Raw genomic sequence first — 18881 nt, 5'->3', positions numbered from 1 at the left:
AGCAAGGAGGCCTACGTGTTTTTATCACATTCTGGATGGAGCCTCAGAAGCCAGCCACAGTGGAAGCTGGCTCTGCTGGCTTCTCACTATCGGCCAGTGTAGCTCAGGCTGTCTGGGCCTAACCCCACCTGCCCCTCCCAGCAGGCCTGCCTCGGCATGCACAGGAGTAGAACAACTGAGCCAGGCGTCAGAAGGTTAGTTACAGGAAGCATTCTGCTGCTGACTCACTCTGTGGTTTTGGTGAGGGGGAGATGTCATTCATGGCCAACCCAGTGGTCCAGGTTTCCACCCACAGAGATGGATGTCCTCTAGTCACGGTCTTTTGGCTTCTGGCTTGAGGTAATATTTTGGGTGTTCTATCAAGTATTACTTGATTTACAAGAGTTGAAGAGATGAGTTTTATTTATGTAAGTTATACCTAAATAAAACTGATTAAAAAAAAAAAAACTAGACAAGACTACAAATTACTGACCAATCTGCTGCCCCTATGCAGGATACTTGAGATAGATAGATAGATAGATAGATAGATAGATAGATAGATAGATAGATATACAGACAGATGATAAAATCACAACAGACAGTCCTGGGTTCTTGTCCTTTCAAGGCCTGGCTATTCCTTTAAAATTTTTTTATTTTATTATTTTTTATGTGTACAGATGTTTTGCCTGCATGTATGTCTGTATACCATATATGTGCAGTGCCCACAGAGGCCAGAAGAGGGCATTTGGATGCGCTGGCGTTGGAGTTAGAGATGGTTATGAGATTTCATGTGGGTGCTAGGGATTGGATCAGGTCCTCTGGAAGAACAGCCAGTGCTCCTACACACTGAGCAATCTTTCCAGTACCTGGGGAGGTGGGATGAGGTTTTCTTTGCAGCTGAGCATTTTGTGAAACCTTCGACACTCCACTTTCTTTTTACAGAAGCCCATTTACTGGACTATGCCACTTGTTGCTGAAATACTGAACTAAGTGGAGTTTCATGACAACCGACCCTGGAGAGAAGTGTCTAGGGATGGCCAGAAGTCATCTTTTGGTTTCTATAAATCATTTAATAAGTGAACTTGCACCTCCTAAGTGATCTCCACTCAGATGTTCCCTGCCTGATCTCTTCCTGGCCATAGAAATCATGTCATCTGATATCCACAGAGTGAACGGATCCCAGATCCTTTGAAAAACCATCAATTGTTGCCCTTGAGGGCTGCCCTTCTCCAGCCCATGTTTTCATGGAAGGTGTGAGGCTCAATGAAGGGAGTCTAAACATATCTACAGAGCAAGCGTCGGCCTGACTGAGCCCATAGGAGTACCTGCCTGGGTACTGGGCCGTTTTCCTCATCTGTCCCAGAATTCTAAGGGTATTTGGGATTAAGGGTCTACCTTTCCTTTGGGATTCCTTGAGCTAAATTGTTTGAAACCCTGTCTCACCCAGTGGTTAAAACCCTATATCTGCCCCTAGACTTCAGAGTTGTGGAAACCAATTTATTTACCTCTATTCTGAAAACCAAGAGTCTCTGTCACGTGTTTAAAAAAGTGAAAGATGGCATATATATTCCTAGAGATTTAAAAGCTTCAGTTGGCAGCGGGGTGCAGTGAGTGCTTACTGAGTCCCACGTCCTACATATAACCAGGCATGCAGTAGATGTGTGTACCTCCAGTGCTGAGATGTGGAGACATGTGGACCCTGGAGCATGCTGGACAGCTAGTGCAGCTATATCAGCAAGCCCCTGGTTCAGTGAAGAGTCTGTCTCCAAAAACAAGGTGCACAGTGGTTGAGGAAGGCACCTGATGCTGGCTTCTGGCCTCCACATGCACACAAATACATATGCCAAACGAACAAACAACGAGGGAGAAAGAACCATGACATCTATAAGGTCATCAACTTAGTTTTAAACTGTTCTTGCAGTCTCACTCTCTGGATCCCTCTCTGCCTCTGTGTAAACCACCTTCCCTTTCTCTATCAGCATTTTATTTAACAGGGCCTGGTTAGTGAACAACCCATTTAATTTTGTTATAAACAGTTTTCATAATAATTATTGTGATGTTTAAGAAAAATACACCCTTGATCAAGACAAAACTGAAGTACTGGAGAGACCAAAAGCCTTCTGTTAGTGCCCCTCTTCTGGGCAGGCCACGTCCCATCTTCTGCCTGTTTCCTGTAGACTTAGGTGACTATTTTGTGCCGTCCTTTCCATTCTTTAAAAACAACAGTGTTCTATACAATACCAACAGGGCTGCACCACAGCCAGATTAAGGAAATGTAGTATTTACTTGCTCTATATTACAGCCATTTTAGTTTTATGCCCTGTGCTTGGTATTATAGTGAATTTTGGTTCTGGTTATATTAGAACCTCCATGTCTCACTGATTTCCTAAGTAGACTTTTGGGCTTTGCCTTTCCAGCCACAGGCTCCCCATAGCCTGGTTCCCTACCTAGTACAGACGTTGGACTTGCAAAGAGGTGCTGCTCTGCCATGACCCACAGCAGGGCAGCTGTGAGCAGGTCGCTGAGATGTTCTCACTGTGATGGTCTTCGTGGTAAATGGTTGGAGAAGCCCGGTCAGCCCTGAGACTCTCTCCAAGGCTCCAGTGGCAGGACTTTGCCGTGGAACACAGCTTGCTCATGACAATGTCCTTGCAAGAATGTCTCACCCTTCCTGACCTTGCTGGTCTCTGCTCACAGTGGGCTTGAGTCCATGTCTTCAACCATTCTGCTTCACTGTGCCCTTCAGGCCTCCAGCCTGGCCTGGGAAGGCAGTCAGTCAGTCACCTGCTCTTTAGAGGTTTTGTTTAGAAGCAAGCCATAGCTCTCAGCTGCATAAGCTCTTTGAACACTAGGAAGAAAACAAAAGGGGAAGAGAGCTTACCTAGCCTTGCTGGTGCAAACCCAGTTACTTAAACATGGTCTTGAGGCTTGCCCGAGGCCTGCACCTGGCTTGTATTAGTTAATTCTAATGTGAAAGCATCTCCAGGGTTCCCATGGTAATGCTATTTTTACCTGCAGTATTCAGGACTATTGTTCTCTCTTGTCCCCCTTTTCTAAATCTTTTTTTTTTTTTTTCCTAGAGAATAGAACAATGACTATGTTGATGTCAAATTCTTATTACCAGGAAATGATCATTGTCAGTGTTGTTGCTTACGTCCTGGACATAGATATCAACAGTAAAATCTTCCCTGATGGAGTGTACAGAGCAGGAAGGGAAAACAGCCGAATAAATAAAGGACAGTGTGCTGGAGGTGTGTAGAAAGTTCCGTGGAGGCTCAGGGGAAAGCTCCCGTTAGTTCCAGGCCAGGATCTAGGCCTTCAGCGGAGAGAGATTGCTAGATGAGAAGGTGTTTTATTCTGTGGCAGGAGGAGGTGGAGGTAAGGATTCCGAGGGCTGTGGTGGGCAAGGGGTTAAACCCTCCTCCTACACAGTGGTTCTTTCTTCCATCCCAGCCCCTTGCTCTGGGCTGCTCCCGGCTTTCCTTGGACCTCTTGTTAATGAGAATATATTGGTGGTAAATTTTAGCAACATTGATATTGCTAAAAAAAAAATGTTTTATTTGTTCAGAAATATGGCTTTGCTGCACTGACAGTTATTCCTGTCACCGCTCTGAGGACAACCTTCAGGTCTAATGAATGCTGTTCCTTTAAGGGGAGTCTGTCTTCTTTGAAAATTCCTTACAGGTGTAGCCGACTGATGAAGCTATCTGTGAATGTAGAACAACAAAAACCATAAGTTTTCTTAAACTGCTGTGAGGGTTGTTGGTTTTGTAATTTTTTTTTATTGTACATCAGTGGTGCTGTTCTGAAGCATGAGCTTTGTAGATGGCAATCAATGACTATAGCAATGGCGGAAGGTCTCTGCAGTTTTACTGTGTCTGAGTCTAACCACCTTAAGATGTAATCTGAGATTATTTTTAAACTTTCTAAAACCAAAGATTTTAGATTGAAAATCTAAATCCTAGATTCAATCTCAAGATTGAAAATCATCATCTATCATTCCTTTAAATACTTTTTTTTCCTATCCCACTATCACCTTTCAGAGCCCAGATTAATCACTATCAGACCTTTTCACTCTATACTTGAATTTTCTGAGCCAAAGTTTGTCACTCTGCGCTGCGTTCTGGGTAGTTTCTTCAGAACCGTATTTGAACTCACTGATTCTGTTTTAAGCTATTGCTACTGGCTTCCCAATTCTTTTCTAAATAGTTAAATTTCTATTGGTTTCTAGAAGCTTTTCAATTTTTAAAAAAATAAAGCTACTTGTTTGTGTACTTTCTGGCTTTGTGCTCTTTTCTTACTTTATTGGATCTATGGTCTGACTCATACAGAATTTTCTTTTGTTATTGGGTTGGGTTTTCTTTCAGAACACATTTCTCAGTATCTTCTCTGTACGTACGCTGTTTTTATCCTCCTTTTGCTCATGGTTGCATATTCTCACAGTTATCACCATGGTCCCACTGAATTGACCAGACTGAATGGAAAACAGGAAATCTGAATGTGTGACTATACTCTATGCAGATTTCCTGTTTTAATCTGTGTGGGTCACTCCTGCAATAACCTGGTGAAGCACAAAGCGCTCAGGGCCTGGCAACACTCATCTGTAAGCCCAGCACTCAGAAGGCTGAGCATGAGGGTCACAGGCCTGTTTTTGTTGTTTGTTCATTTGTTTTGCTAGGTAGGGTTTCTCTGTATAGCCCTGGCTGTCCTGGAACTCAGAGATCTGCCTGCCTCTGTCTCTCAAGTGCTGAGATCAAAGGCATGTGCCACCATGGCTGGTGAGTGATTCTGTTTATTCTTCAGTGATAATGTCTGATAATGAGGACCGAAGGTTATATAGGTGTCTGGAGTAGGTAGACATTGAAAGACAGAAAAACCTGGAGGGGACAGGATCTCCACAAGGAGAGCAACAGAACCAAAATATGTGGGCCTAGGGGACTTTTCTGAGACTGATACGCCAACCCAGGACTATGCATGGAGATAACCTAGAACCCCTGCACAGATGTAGCCCATGGCAGCTCAGTCTCCAAATGTGTTCCCTAGCAATGGGAACAGGGACTGTCTCTGACATGAACTCAGTGACTGGCTCTTTGATCATCTCCCCCAGAGTGGGGAGCACCTTCCCAGGCCACAGAGGAAGACAATGCAGCCAGTCCTGATGAGACCTGATAGGCTAGGGTCAAAGGGAAGGGAAGGAGGATCTCCCCTATCAGTGGACATGGAGAGGGGTGTGGGAGGAGATGAGGGAGGAAGGGTGGGATTGGGAGTGAATGAGGGAGGCAGCTACAGTTGGGATATAAAGTGAATAAACTGTAATTAATAAAAATAAAAAATTAATTAAAAAAATCTAAAAACATAAAAAAGATAAGGATCTGGCTGGAGTTCTCCCTGTGTGACAGTAAGCTGAGCAATGCACCTCTCCAGAATGGAATGGCCCCCTCCCTCTCTCTCTCCCTTCCTCCTTTCTTTTTTTTTCCTTCCTTGCCTTGAACAGGATCTCATGCAGCTAGTCTAGCCTTGGACTTATTATGTAGCTGAGGATGACCTTGAGATTCTAATTCTCCTGCCTCTGCTTCCCAAGGCTGGAATTACAGGCCTTCACCAGCACACCTGGCTATCTGTCACTTGATAGTCCATTCATCCACTCATGCAACCAACCAGTGCTGCAAAGCCTCTGTCTCTCACATGCCACCTTGGGCTCTGAATCTAAACAACTTCAAGTCCCACCTTTTTAGAATCGAGTTTGTCAGCTGTCAAAGTGAGTCCCTGACAACTTTAAACATTTATCATTATTTGGTGCTGAGGAAATTGGGGCTGCAGAGATGGCTCAGTGGTTAAGTGCTGTTTCAGAGGATACGAATAACTCCAGATCCACGGAGGATCCAACACCTCTAGCCTCCTCAGACATTTGCACGTATCTACACAGAGATACGCACACGCCTGCACACATGCAATTTTAAAATATTAAAAAGTATGTAAAGATGAGGAAATCAAGTTCTGGACAGGTTTCTTAGTTTGGCCAACCTCCTTTAACTTCAAGGCTAGCACTCTTTGCCCTAGTGGTTTGTACACAAAAAAGGAATGTCTGTTTGCTAATAAAATAAAGGTCTTTGCTTCAAGAACTCACCAAGGGGCTAGAGAAGGGGCTCAGCAGTTAAGAGCGTTTGTTGCTCTGCAGAGGACCTTAGTTTGTTCTCCAGCAGCCACAAGATGACAACCGGCTGTGACTAAAGTTCTAGGTGATCTAATATCCTCTTCTAGCTTCTTTGGGCACTGCACACATGTGGCATGCACGCATGCACACATACATACATACATACACATACACATAGGCAAGGCACTTACATACATAAAATGAAAATTATTATTATTTTTTTAAACAAAGAATTCGCCAAAAGATACTTGTATGAGTTTTGCTCCCACGTGTGGTTCTCAGGACTTGGGGAAAGGCACGTACCTTTGTTCCTACTGACCATATGCAGCTGGCTCTCCTGGAAGCTGAGATGGGTGTTTGCCTTTGAAGAGAAGAAATACTTGAGCCAAAGCACCATTGAGCTGTGCTCCGCAACCCTTTCCTGTGCTGCAGACAAGGGAATAAAGCAAAGTGAGCCTGTGAGCATGTGCTCAGAAGGGCGGTCAGCAGCACAGAGGCCCTGAAGCAGCATTCCCTGTGAACACGCAGACCACTTCCAGACCATCCTGTCTGGCTACATAACTGCCCACACCACCACAGGCGTGTGAATCCAATGCAGAGAAGACCCCTTCCTACCGGAAGCTTAGAAAAGAAGAACTTTCTCTGCTGAAGTTATGAACAAAAAAGTTGTTTCCTACAAAGTGTCCAGGGCACTAGAGTTGCTGGCCTGGCCTGGGTCATCCAGTTTTGTCTGAATGGAGTCTCTGAATTCACTTTTCAGTCTCCATTTAGCAACCACTGTTCTGACCATCAGTTGATAGAGCCTCTTCTCATCACTCCCTAGAGACCTTGTGAAGTTGATATGGAGAGAGGGCGGGTCCATGACTACAGGAAATGTAGTTAGTAAAATCAAAACCTCAATATTTACTGCCAGTCCCTCTGCTATACCCCAAATTCTTCCACGACTCTGGGACTTTCCTGTGCATTGAGGACGTCCCTTGGCTCCTCAGGGCCCTTGTGGGACACCTTAGTCTCCTGCTCATTCGTCCAGGTAACTATTTGTGCCCCTGGTGGCGAACACAGTCTGCTTGAGGTAGGTCGTACCAGCCCTGGGAGACAGACTCAGTCTGTTGCATAGCACAAGCTGTAACCAACGCTACTTTCCCCATCCCGGATGTAAGTCTTTCCGAAGCGGTTCTGACTGAATACGATGCCCTTTGGCAGATCTTGCCAGTATTGCAGGTGATTCATAGACAGTCATGGCACCCAGGGGTATGGTCAGTACCATGTTAAAAATAGCCACTGTGCTGGAAGTGGTATAGATGGATTGTGTGAGCTCATCTGCCCTCAAATCAGAGGAGCCTGGACTCAGCCTGGCTGTGGATGGGTTTTCCTGGGGCGTCTGCCTTATCATTTCTCATTATTGAATGGATTGAGTCATCAGTATCTCTCACACACCCACAGAGTAGGCCAGGCAAAAACAGGAGTTGGAATGAACTAAAGGCAAAGGCAGTCATGCCCCTTGTACTGGTCTATAGAGGCCCTCTTCTCAGAGGCACAAAAACAGAGCTGGGGACTTATTGAGGATTCTCCTAGATAGGAGTATGTTAAGTATGTTAATCTGTAGCAACCTTTAGAAGAATATGTTATGCTAAGCAATTGCTACAACCATTGCTTATTTTCCTCTCCAATTCATACTGGAAAACTCTCCTAATGGAATAAGGTACCTGGGAATATGGATGGAGTGAAGATGAAACTGGTCAGACATAGCTGTTGAGCTGGTTAGCTGGGAGAGCTACCTAGGGAACTCAGAAGCACGAAGTGAGTACATATTTTCATTGATACATATTGTATACATACATATATACATACACACACATATCTTCAGTGATATAATTATGTTCCAGATTGCTTACAGATAATTTCTGCAGTGGTTTAAATGAAAATGGTCCCATAGGCTCAAATGTTTGAATACGTGGTGCCAGGTGGTGGAACTGTTTAGGAAGGATTGGAAAGTTTGGCCTTGTTAAAGGAAATGTGTCACTAAGGGCTGGCTTTGAGATTTCAAAAGTCCGGGACATTACCAGTTAGCTCGCTCTGCTTTTTGGTTGTTGTTTCAAGACTCAAGCTCTTAGCTACTACTTTAGTACCATGCCAGCCTGCTTCCTGCCTTGCTTCCTGCGATGATGGTCATGAACTCTAACCTTCTGAAACTATCACTCCCAATATTGTTTCTTCTATAGGTTGTCTTCTTCATGCTGTCTTACCATAGCAATAAAAAGGTAACTAAGACAATTTTATCCCCAGAAATTCCATCAAGATGCCATGATTCCATTTTCATGGAATTTATTTCTTAGCTTCAGTGTTTTCCTGAGGCTCTTCAGAGGCATCTACTTCTTTCTGTTGGATTCTACAGTCACACCACCATCAATATGACATGTGCTATCTTATGATAGCAAGCTAAGCAAGATCCTTGTAGGACAGAAAAGCAAGAGAGCTGCTGTAACTCTGGACAAGATGGTGAGGAAACACCGATGTTCCTGTCCAGCTTTCAGTTCTCTTCTGCTTCCTAAGCTAGGAAGAAAAAAGGCGGGTGTTAACTGCTCTCAGACACAGCCACTTTTCCTCAGTGCTGCTACTGAGGTCTGCCAAAGGGGAAATGGCTGGGCTCTCCTCGTCTCTTGTGTCTGTACATGGGGCAGCTCAAGCTTTATTGGAAAGAAACTGACATTCTTGGTCCCAGGAGAGGACGATAGTAAACTCTCTAATCGCACTAAAGTACCCATCTGTGAGAACTACAGCTGATTCTACACCAGTTATCTACATCACCAGGGTAGACACTGGCATGTTCCCTAGAGATATTCCAGTATCACTACATCATTACAAGGAGCAGCTTCCTACCATGAGCAACATTGGCATCTCCCCAAAATAACTGTGCCAACAAGCATTTGGCATTCTGTCCTGACAATTATTGCCAGAGTGGCTGCAAATGGCTTTTTGGCCACCTGCATAGATGTTACCAGCTTGGATTAGAGTTTCCTTGATTCCAGTTCCTTCTGCCATAGTAGCTGATGTATAAGAAATACCTGTGTACACACACACACACACACACACACACACACAAACACATATGTGCCCTTCTAATCAGTGGTCTTATTTATGGTAATGCTGGAGACATCTAACTGAATAATCTTTTATCTATACCATTTTCTCTTAACATTGAAATTTTAAAAAGATTTATGTTATTATCTATTTACTTTTACACATTGGGTAGCTTATTATTTTTTTAAATCAGATATCTTTGCCATTACAGCATCATCTTTTTTTAGAGACTTCCTTCGGACACATGCTTGAGAGAGACAGGATAGTGCACTGAATTAAAGTCCTTCAGTGTCCTTCACATGTTTCTCAAAGGTGAAAACTACCCCACAGGCTTCCTTTCCAGGGGAAGTCAGCCCCTTTACCTTGTTAGCTGGAGACAGGCCCTATCTGTATGACTGGACCCTGAGAAATGTGTCCATGTCATCCCTGGGCAGGGACTGGTTCAGGTACACTGTAGCACCTTGAGACCTCAGAACGGGTGGTAAGATTCCTGGCTCCCCATGCCCCAGATTGTGCTCGGCAACTACTGCCTTGGGTCATGTTGTCCCACAGTGACTCAAGTCTGCCCTGAGGCTGCGAACCATCATCCCAGATGAAGGGTTTTATTTTATTTTGTTTGTGTAGCCCTGCCTGTTCTGTAATTCACTCTGTAGATCAGGCTGGTTTTGAACTCAGGGATTGGCTTGCCTCTTCCTCCTGAGTGCTGGGATTAAAGATGTGCACCACCACCCAGATGAATAAGGGTTTTGATGTGCACATCTATGCAGAGAAGGAATGTGTCCCATGGCCAAATATGTGTTCTTCCGGGCCATCTTCCGTGTGGAGCACCAGTTGGACATCAAAGTCCTCGGAAATGTCTACCATGCGTTCTGGATAAGAGCGTTCATTTCCATCTCATGCTATTATCCTGTTTCTCCAGAACATGGCAAGTCCAAGTAACTGGTTGTAGAATGTCTTGATTTATTTTCAATTTTGTGTATGTGTGCACGTCTGTGAGTGGGTATGTATGTTTGCACATGCAGGTGTCTATGGAGGCCAGAGAGGGTGTTTGATTCCCTTGAGCTGGACTTCTAGATGGTTGTGAACTTCTGAGAATAGAATTGTGAGTGCTGAGAATAGAACTTAAGTCCTCTACAAGAGCAGTATGTACCTGAAGAAGCCGAATTCTCTTCAGCTCCTCTCTCTTCCCAGTTTTTGCTTCCTTTTTCTTTTTTCTGACTTTAACTTTACTGCTTGACTTCCACCCCCTTCTTCTTCCTCCTCTTTTTTTTGACATATATGTACATATGTGTATATATATGCATATATATATCCCCTTGTGATTATGAAGTGGATAAGCTCTTTGAAGATTACTTCATATAAAAATTCTACCAGAGAAGAAATTCAAAGTCTTCTCATCTCACCAAAGAACTGTGCTGCTATTTGCATCAGTGAAGTTGCAATCAGAAAGTACTAAACAGCCTAGATTAATGCCCCAAACAGCTTCTATGTGGGTGGGCAAGGCAATTAAAAACTAGACATGCTCAAGTCTTTTAGCAGATGTCTAGGTGGTAAAAATGCTGTCAACACATCCAGGCAGAGTTCTGCCAGCTTCTGTTGGAACAACAGCTTTCTCATGTCTGCAAAGGGAACTCTCATCTTTTCATCATATCCAGTGTCACACGGAAGAAGAGTATTAACAGGAGTAGGAGAACAGGGAAAGAGCAAAGGCGGCAGGCAGGTGGCTTTGTGTTTAGGTAACAGGCACGACGATACCCACTTTACCAGACTTATGCTGTAGGACTTTTGAAAATGAGACTCTAAGCGAATCTTAGTTTAGGGTATTGTTCTAGTCAGGGTTTTATTGCTGAGAAGAGACACCACGACCGCCACAACTCTTGCAAAGGAAACCATTTAATTGGCTTTAATTCAGAGGTTTAGCTTATTATTGTCATGGTGGCACGCAGGCAGACATGATGATGGAGAGGTAACTGAGAGTTCTACCACTAGATCAGCAGGCAGCAGGAAGAGAGAGTGAGCCACTGAGCTCACTCTCAGTGAAGGCCTACCCGTGACACACTTCTCCAACAAGATCACACTTTTAATAGTGCCACTCCATGTGACCCTATGGGGGCATTTTCATTCAAACCTCCACAGATGTCCAGTGTTCCTTTATCAGCTTTGAAGGAATCTTTCGAACTGTCAGTTTATAGCTTAGGATCACTTAATGGCATTGCCCTTAAGTTGCTATTGAGACTTTTTTCTGTAATGGGAGTGTCACCACGGACTTCTTGTAGGTCACCCCATGCTTCAACATAGTAGGCCCTGTCTCCACTTTGCAGACTGGGTCTCATAAAAATCATGATCACAGTCACAGAGGCATTTCCATTGAGTAGAACTTCAAAAACTCTTCCTGGGCTGGAGAGATGGCTCAGTGATTAAGAGAACTTGCTACTTTCCCAGTTCCCAGCACCTCTAACAGGTGGCTCACAACCATCTGTAACTCTAGGTCCAGGGGGTTTGACACCTCTGGTTTACACACACACACACAGAGAGAGAGAGAGAGAGAGAGAGAGAGCCCTACACATATTTAAAGATAATGAATATAAATCTTTCAAAAACTCTTTATGTAATTAGGGTTTCTATATGTTTTCTGTCACTTTTTTGTTTGGAGCCCGTGGTGGTTAGTTTTCATTGTCAACATGACTGGCTGTAGAATCTCCAAGACAGCACATTTGTGGGTATGCCTGTGGGGGACTTTACCTAAGGGAGAACTGAGGAGAGAAAACGCACTTTGAATAGCATCATTGTGTGGACTGGAGTCCCAGGCTAAGAAAGAAAGAAAGAAAGAAAGAAAGAAAGAAAGAAAGAAAGAAAGAAAGAAAGAAAGAAAGAAAAAAGACAGAAGCCAGCTGAACACCAGCATTCATCTTCTGCTTCCCGACCATGGGCGCAGTGTGACTGGCTGCTCACGTTTTTGTCACCTGATGGAGGTGGGCTGGATCCCCTCAAACCACGAGCTGGAATAAATTCTCCCTGAAGTTGTTTTTGTCAGTTATTTGGTCATAGCAGCAAGAAACAAATGAATTTAGAGTCTTTGAATTAATCTTTTATGATTATTCATAAAAGACACATTATATGCTGAACTATTGTCACTGTGCTGTAGAGCCCTGATTTGATCATTATAATTGTATACATGCATTGAAATGTCACATGTACAATTTTCATGTGTAAATTTTTTTAATTGTGGGGAAGGAAATAATAACCATGAAAGTCAATCATTATATAATGTATTTATGACATATATAATATATGTCATATATGTCATATATAATATATGTCATAAATAGGTACAATTAAAATAATTATCAAACAGGATGTGATGGATGATATATCTGTCTCTCAGCCAAGACCAAGACTGCCCCAAAGGGCTGAGCAGACTCCACTCCTGCGCGTTGTTGGGCTCGTATCTCTGCTCTTCTTCACCTGTACCGACCAGTCTCACTACCGCCTGCCTTAGCCATCCGGAAAGAAGAGGCTCACAAACACCAGCTTGTTTAGGTGACTGCCTTGGGCACCTTGCCATGCCAGTTTGTTCTTAGCAAGAGATTTGTGTGCTGTAAAATTGGGATCATGATCATTGTGTTTTCAGTCTTCCCTTTCCACTAAACATACTGTGAATGTTCTTCAACAGTATTAAATATTCCTTATCATCATGCTTTATTTTCCAACTTAATGATGTTTGATCTCTTGGATGAATTACTATAACTTACTTAGCCATTGTACATTTAGTCCTTTCTGGAACTTTTCTAAATTTATAATGAACATTCTTGGCAACTTTCTATGGTACTAGAATCTGAGTAAGAGCCCCTATGGGTAATTATATGAACTGAGAATATTTTGATAAATGCTGTCAAATTGTTTTTCAGAATGCCGTATCAGTTGCAATCCCAACAGATTTAAGAGTCCAGTTCACTGTGCCAAAGTCAGCATCAACACAGACTTTGGAAAAACTTTTGTCAAGCCTCATGGGTTGGTTCATGTCTATAATCCCAGGACTCAGGAAGCTTGCTAGCAGGGTTGGGCTACAGAGACCTTGTCTCAAAGAATACATAAAGAAGTAAAGAATCAAAGAATGAAAGAAAAATAAAGGAAGGAAGAAAGGAAGGAATAAAAGAATGAAGGGAGGGAGGGAGGGAGAAAGGAAGGAAGGAAAATGGGAAGAAAGACCTTTATAATTTTAGCAAAAGTAGAAGTGTGTTGTTTTCTTCTGTATTTCTTAATTGGTGGGTTAAATATACTCTTGTATACTCATTACCATTTCTGCATGTCCTGTAATCTGCCTATTCATGTTAAATTATTTATTTCATTTTTGCTTTTGTACTGTTGACATGTTCTTATTGCTTCTTTCAAAAACTCAATATAGAGCTGGAGAGATGGCTCAGTGGTTAAGAGCACTGGCTGTTCTTCCAGAAGTCCTAGATTCAGTTCCCAGAACACCTATTTGTAACTCCATTTCCAAGGGTTCTGAACCCCTCTTCTGGCCTCCACAAGCACAAAGCACCCAGATGAAACACCAGCCACATGAAATAAAATAAATAAACCTTTAAAAACCCATTATACTTTAAACACTGTAGACAGTGCATACAGAGTAGCAGAGCACTCGCCTAACGGGAAGCCTGGGGTCAGCACATCAGCCTTCCCAAAGGAGAGAAGAGCAAAACATTTTAGGTCGTCATGTATCGAGTTAGGCTTTATTTTCCCTGGTTTTCCGCTTAGAAGAGTCTTTCTCTTCACAAAGTGATTCTGAAAGTATCTGGAACTTTTAAAAAGTCGAAAATAGCTTAGAAGAAAGAAACAGAAAGTCAGAGGATTCAGGTATTAATATATTTTCGAACTTCAGGGTGGTGTGACGAATAGCTCTCTGCCAAGTGGTGACTGGGGAGCAGGCTTGCCTGCAGTCTGTCGTCTTTAACATGTGGCATCTCCTGAGTCAAGCCAAGCAGATGTAGGAGACTGTGTGGGAGGGGTTTGTGGACCAGGCCTAAAAACAGAGACCATCCCATATACTCACGTTTTATTAGCAAGAAATCCACCAGAAAGCCTTATATATTTTCAAGGGATACACTACAAAAGGGAAAAATACAAATGCAAAGAATATTGGAAATAAAGCTCGGCTCTGTGCTCCGAAGAAGAGGAAATGGGATCAGTTGGAATTCCCAGTGCTATCCCGATGGCCCCAGTCCTTCCCTCTGGTGCCCATGGTCTGTCAATAGCATTAGTGCAGAGGAAGGCTGAAGGGCTGGACACAGGTATTCTGTGCAAGCTCTTTGCTGGCTCTATAATTCTGAATATATTGTGCTATTGTCTTCAATCTCAGTTTCTATCTCGATAGAACTAGCTGCTTTCACCACTGTTCTGACATTGAAGACGTCACCCAGAACCTCAACATGCTAAATGGATAAAAAGAGAGCTGCTTTGGCCAGAGGCGGGAGGGGGCTGGTAGCTCTGCTCCTTCACTTCAAAGGGTTTTGCTTAAAGGACCATTTTAGGCCACAAGTCCCTAAGCATTCGCAGAAAACCTGTGGCCTACATCCCAATGAGCCCCTAACCATGAATGCTCAGACCACGGGAACAATTCTTGTGGAATGCTCCCTTCTTCTGGCACCTCCCTTGGCCCCCAACCCCACCCCAGAGCCTGTGTGTGCTAGGTGACTGTTGTACCCTGAGCTTCACACTGGGCTGTCAGCAAACCTTGCTCTCCTGTCTGGGGAGTGGGAAGGTACAGGCCTGTGGTGTCAAAAGCTAGGTGTAAATCTTGAGTCTGCCACTGGCTAACCAAGGGCTTTGATTTTGAGCAAGTTTTTATTTTTAGTTCTATGAAAACTGGGGAAATAGGAATCTCAAAAGCTTGCCACACCTTTTGCTTGTATTCTTTCTCTTTAACACATAACACTTTACAATATTGCATGTTAGATACTTACCATCCTGTTTGGTATCCCCCCACTAGAGCTCCATGAAGCAGCTACTTTCATCTGTTTTTTTCTTTTCTGTGTGCCTAGCATCTGATTCCATGACCAGCACAAACCGTCAGTTGGTAAATATTTGTTAAATGATGTGGGTACCCTTAAAGTAGCCTGAATGAGGAATATTGTAAGCATTTAGAAAATGTTAATTGCTACTATTTTTATGACGTGTTATAGATGATGGTTCTGTGTTGAAAGGATCAAGTATCGGGCTTGACAGTATATGCCTGTAATCTCAGCGTTCAGGAGGGTGAGGACTCTCTGTGCGGCCAACCTACGCAATATAGAGTATGTCAAAGAGAGGGTAAAGGCAGAGGAAGGAATGTGGAGGAAACAAGAGGGAGGAGGAAGGGGGTAGGAAGGAGGGAGAGAGTGAAAGGTCAGAAGCTGTTCCTGCCTCGTGAACATTTAGGGAGACGAATATAAGACAGAGAGCAAAAACTGCAAATTGTGGTGAGTCTCCTAAAAGTTTAGGGTGCTATCAAAGGATATGACAGAAAGATATTCTCTTCAAGGCGTAGGGAGTGTTCAAAACTGGCTTCTTTGAGAGGAAGACGTTTAATCTGAGATCTGACAGGTGAACAGCAGTGATTCAGGCGTGGAAGGACAGCACTCCAGGCGGGGGTGGGGCCAGCCTGTGTCAGGAAGGGACATGGAGTTTCTGATATCTGAAGGAAAAGCAGCAAGTGAGGAGGCGGGAACGGGAGCTCAGCTGGAGGGTACAGAACCTCCGCATTGCAGAAGGGTTGAGCCTACTCAGTGATGGTTCCTGCGGCCAGGACGTGACTGAAGCAGAGGAGAGACATAATCATGGTCACCAGACTCGAGGACAGCGCAGCCAGGAAAAGCAGAGGCAGCGGCCTAGGCCGCACTTCACAGCCCATGCCACGCTCCTCTTTCTCCCTCCTTTTTCCCTGCTCTTAGATTGCTGAGGCAAGATTTTCCCTCCTTGGTATTTACTCATCCAGGTATACCGTTTGATCTGGAAATTGCAGCTCTTGCCAACAGCCAGTAAAAGGCTTGTCATCACAAGAAGAATGGTACCTCTTTCCTTAGCAGCTGAACAAAGGCAGACACTCTCCACATTCTAAATGTGACTTTGAAAATGCTTTCTCTAAGATGCCCGAACTTTGGAGATGGTTGTTCTGCTCTGTAACCATGGCTTTTAGTCTCTAAAATATCTACATTGCTCATTGGCTGCCCTAATAGGTAAAAGTTAAAATCACATTTGTTTTCTATTATTTCTTATTATGTGTGTGTGTGTGTGTGTGTGTGTGTGTGTGTGTTGTGCGTGAATGTCTTCAGGGGGCAGAGACATCTGATCCCCCACGACTTGAGTTACAGGTAGTTGTGAGCGGCCTGCTGTGGATCTGGTCCTCTGCAAGAGCAGTGTTCTTAACCTCTGACCTCTCCAGACCTAATGTTATCCTGGGATAACAGCTATGGCCCCCATGCCTGGCCTACCCCTGTCGTTCTTATTTAAGGAGTTTGATACTTTGTTTTGCAAGGGCAAATGTGAGGTGCTGCCAGCGTACATTAGGATTCAGGTCACAGGGGTGACAGAACTGGGAATTGGATGGACTCCAGAGAAACCCTGGAAGTAAAATTAATAGGACTTGGTAAAGACTGGATGTGGTAATGAGGGGGCAGCTGAAGGGTGATTCTGGGCCTCTCTGCACAGACAATATGGAGGCTCACACTTGTAAAGAAACGGGAGGCAGAATGCCCTTGGAAATAGCTTTATCCAGGGGCCCCTAGGTAGAATGTAAAGTTCAAGTTTCTCATGGACACTCGGGAAAAGGAATGGAAAGTGACCAAGGCAAAGCAAAGGTAATAAACAGAAACCAAGGAACAAAGCATTGTGGGAAGGAGGCGTAGGCTCCGACATCCAGGAAGCAGGTACTACAGAGGCAGCTCTCAGTTCAGTCTCAGGAGAGGTGGGGTTCCGTTTATCATGCGCACTTGAAAAAAGGAATGGAAAGTGACCAAGGCAAAGCAAAGGGTAATAAACAGAAATCAAGGAACAAAGCATTGTGGGAAGAAGGCGTGGGCTCCGGCATGGGACTCCGGGAGGCAGGTACTATAGAAGCAGCTTTCAGGTAAGTCTCAGAAGAGATTCCATTTGTCATGTGCTGATGGCTGAACAGCCCTGCAGAAGTGGGGGTAGATGAGGGTGACAGGTTTCTTGATAACTCAGAGGGGGATTTTTCCTCTGCAGGTGTGTCTGATGATGGATTGGCACATCAGTGGTAGAAAAGCTCCCCTCCAGAGTCTCCATAGCCAGACAGTATTGCAGGAGCGTCATCAGTTGTCTCCTCTAGATGCTGGGAGCTGGGGGTGGCGGGAGAGTGGGGCATATTTCAGATCACACAGAAATTGTGATATCAGGTTGTTTGGGAGAAGTGAGAATCAGGCTGAATAGCCAAGGAGAAATGTATAGGAAATTGAATTCTCTTTGAAATATTAAGATGCTGGCCAGACTGTATGTAAAGAGAGGTTTTGGGGCTGGCAAAGTAGCTCAGTTGGTACAGTGTTTGCTGCACAAACCTGAGTTCATTCCCCAGAACCCATGTAAGAAAAAAAAAAAAAGCCATGAGTGGTGGGACACACTTCTGTTCTCATTACTGGGAGGCAAACACACCCGATCCTTTGGGCTTGCTGGCTGGCAAGTGAGAGCTCTTGTCTCAAAAAACAAGGTTGCTGGTTCGTGAGAAATGACCCCAAAGGCTGACTTCTGGTCTCTGCATTCGAGCATGTAGATATGAACCACCCCTATCAGTGGACTCAGAGAGGGGCAGGGAGAAGATGAGGGAGGGAGAGTGGGATTGGGAGGGAATGAGAGAGGGGACTACAGCTGGGATATAAGGTAAATAAACTGTAATTAATATAAAAAATAAAAATTAAAAAAGAGTAGAGATTTAATCAGTAATTCTCAGATCCTCATATTTGCGTCCTCTTTCCAACTTAGGACCAAATTTTGAAAGTGAAAACCAAATACACACTCCTGTATAATCACAGGGGCCCCCTGCTTTTAGATAGCCTGCTCACAATTTGCTTCATGTCCACAAGCTCTAATCAGAGCCCCATGAAGCCATTTCCTACTGGCCAACCTTCCCGCTGTGCTTGCCTTTGGGTCTCTGTCAAATACAGATAGTTGTTGCTGACTCTTTCCTATAGCAAGCTCTGAAGTTCTCACTGGAGTGGTCTTTTATTCTATACATGACCACTCATTGAAGCTGGAGAGCAGGGAAGGCAGATGTGGGTCTTGATCTTGCTTCATTTCTCAGGTTGGTTCTTCTTTGGAGGCAGTGTAGCCACATCTGGCCATCAGCCCAGCACTTCCTAGTACAACAGGGAAGGGTGGGCCATCTTCAGGGACACTGTCTAGTAAGCAGCTGTTCCAGGCGTGCATAGTCTGCTAAAGTCACTTGCAAGCCATGGGTGCTACTGGTGTATTCACAGGGTCTGGAAATGTGCAGTAGGACTTGCCTGTTTTAAGAGTACATGCAGGGCTGTGTGGAAAGGGGTCTCAGCCTGGTGCCATCACTCTGACTATGTGACCTTAAACAAGTTACCAGACTCATGGGAGCTCAGCATCTTCCCATGCTAATTTTGCAGCTATGCCCTATTTCAGCTGCAGCTGGATCTCCTAGAACACTTGT

The sequence above is a fragment of the Meriones unguiculatus genome, chromosome 6 (genome assembly GCF_030254825.1).
Source record: "Meriones unguiculatus strain TT.TT164.6M chromosome 6, Bangor_MerUng_6.1, whole genome shotgun sequence".
Lineage (NCBI taxonomy): Eukaryota > Metazoa > Chordata > Mammalia > Rodentia > Muridae > Meriones > Meriones unguiculatus.
This window is presented reverse-complemented; position numbering follows the sequence as displayed.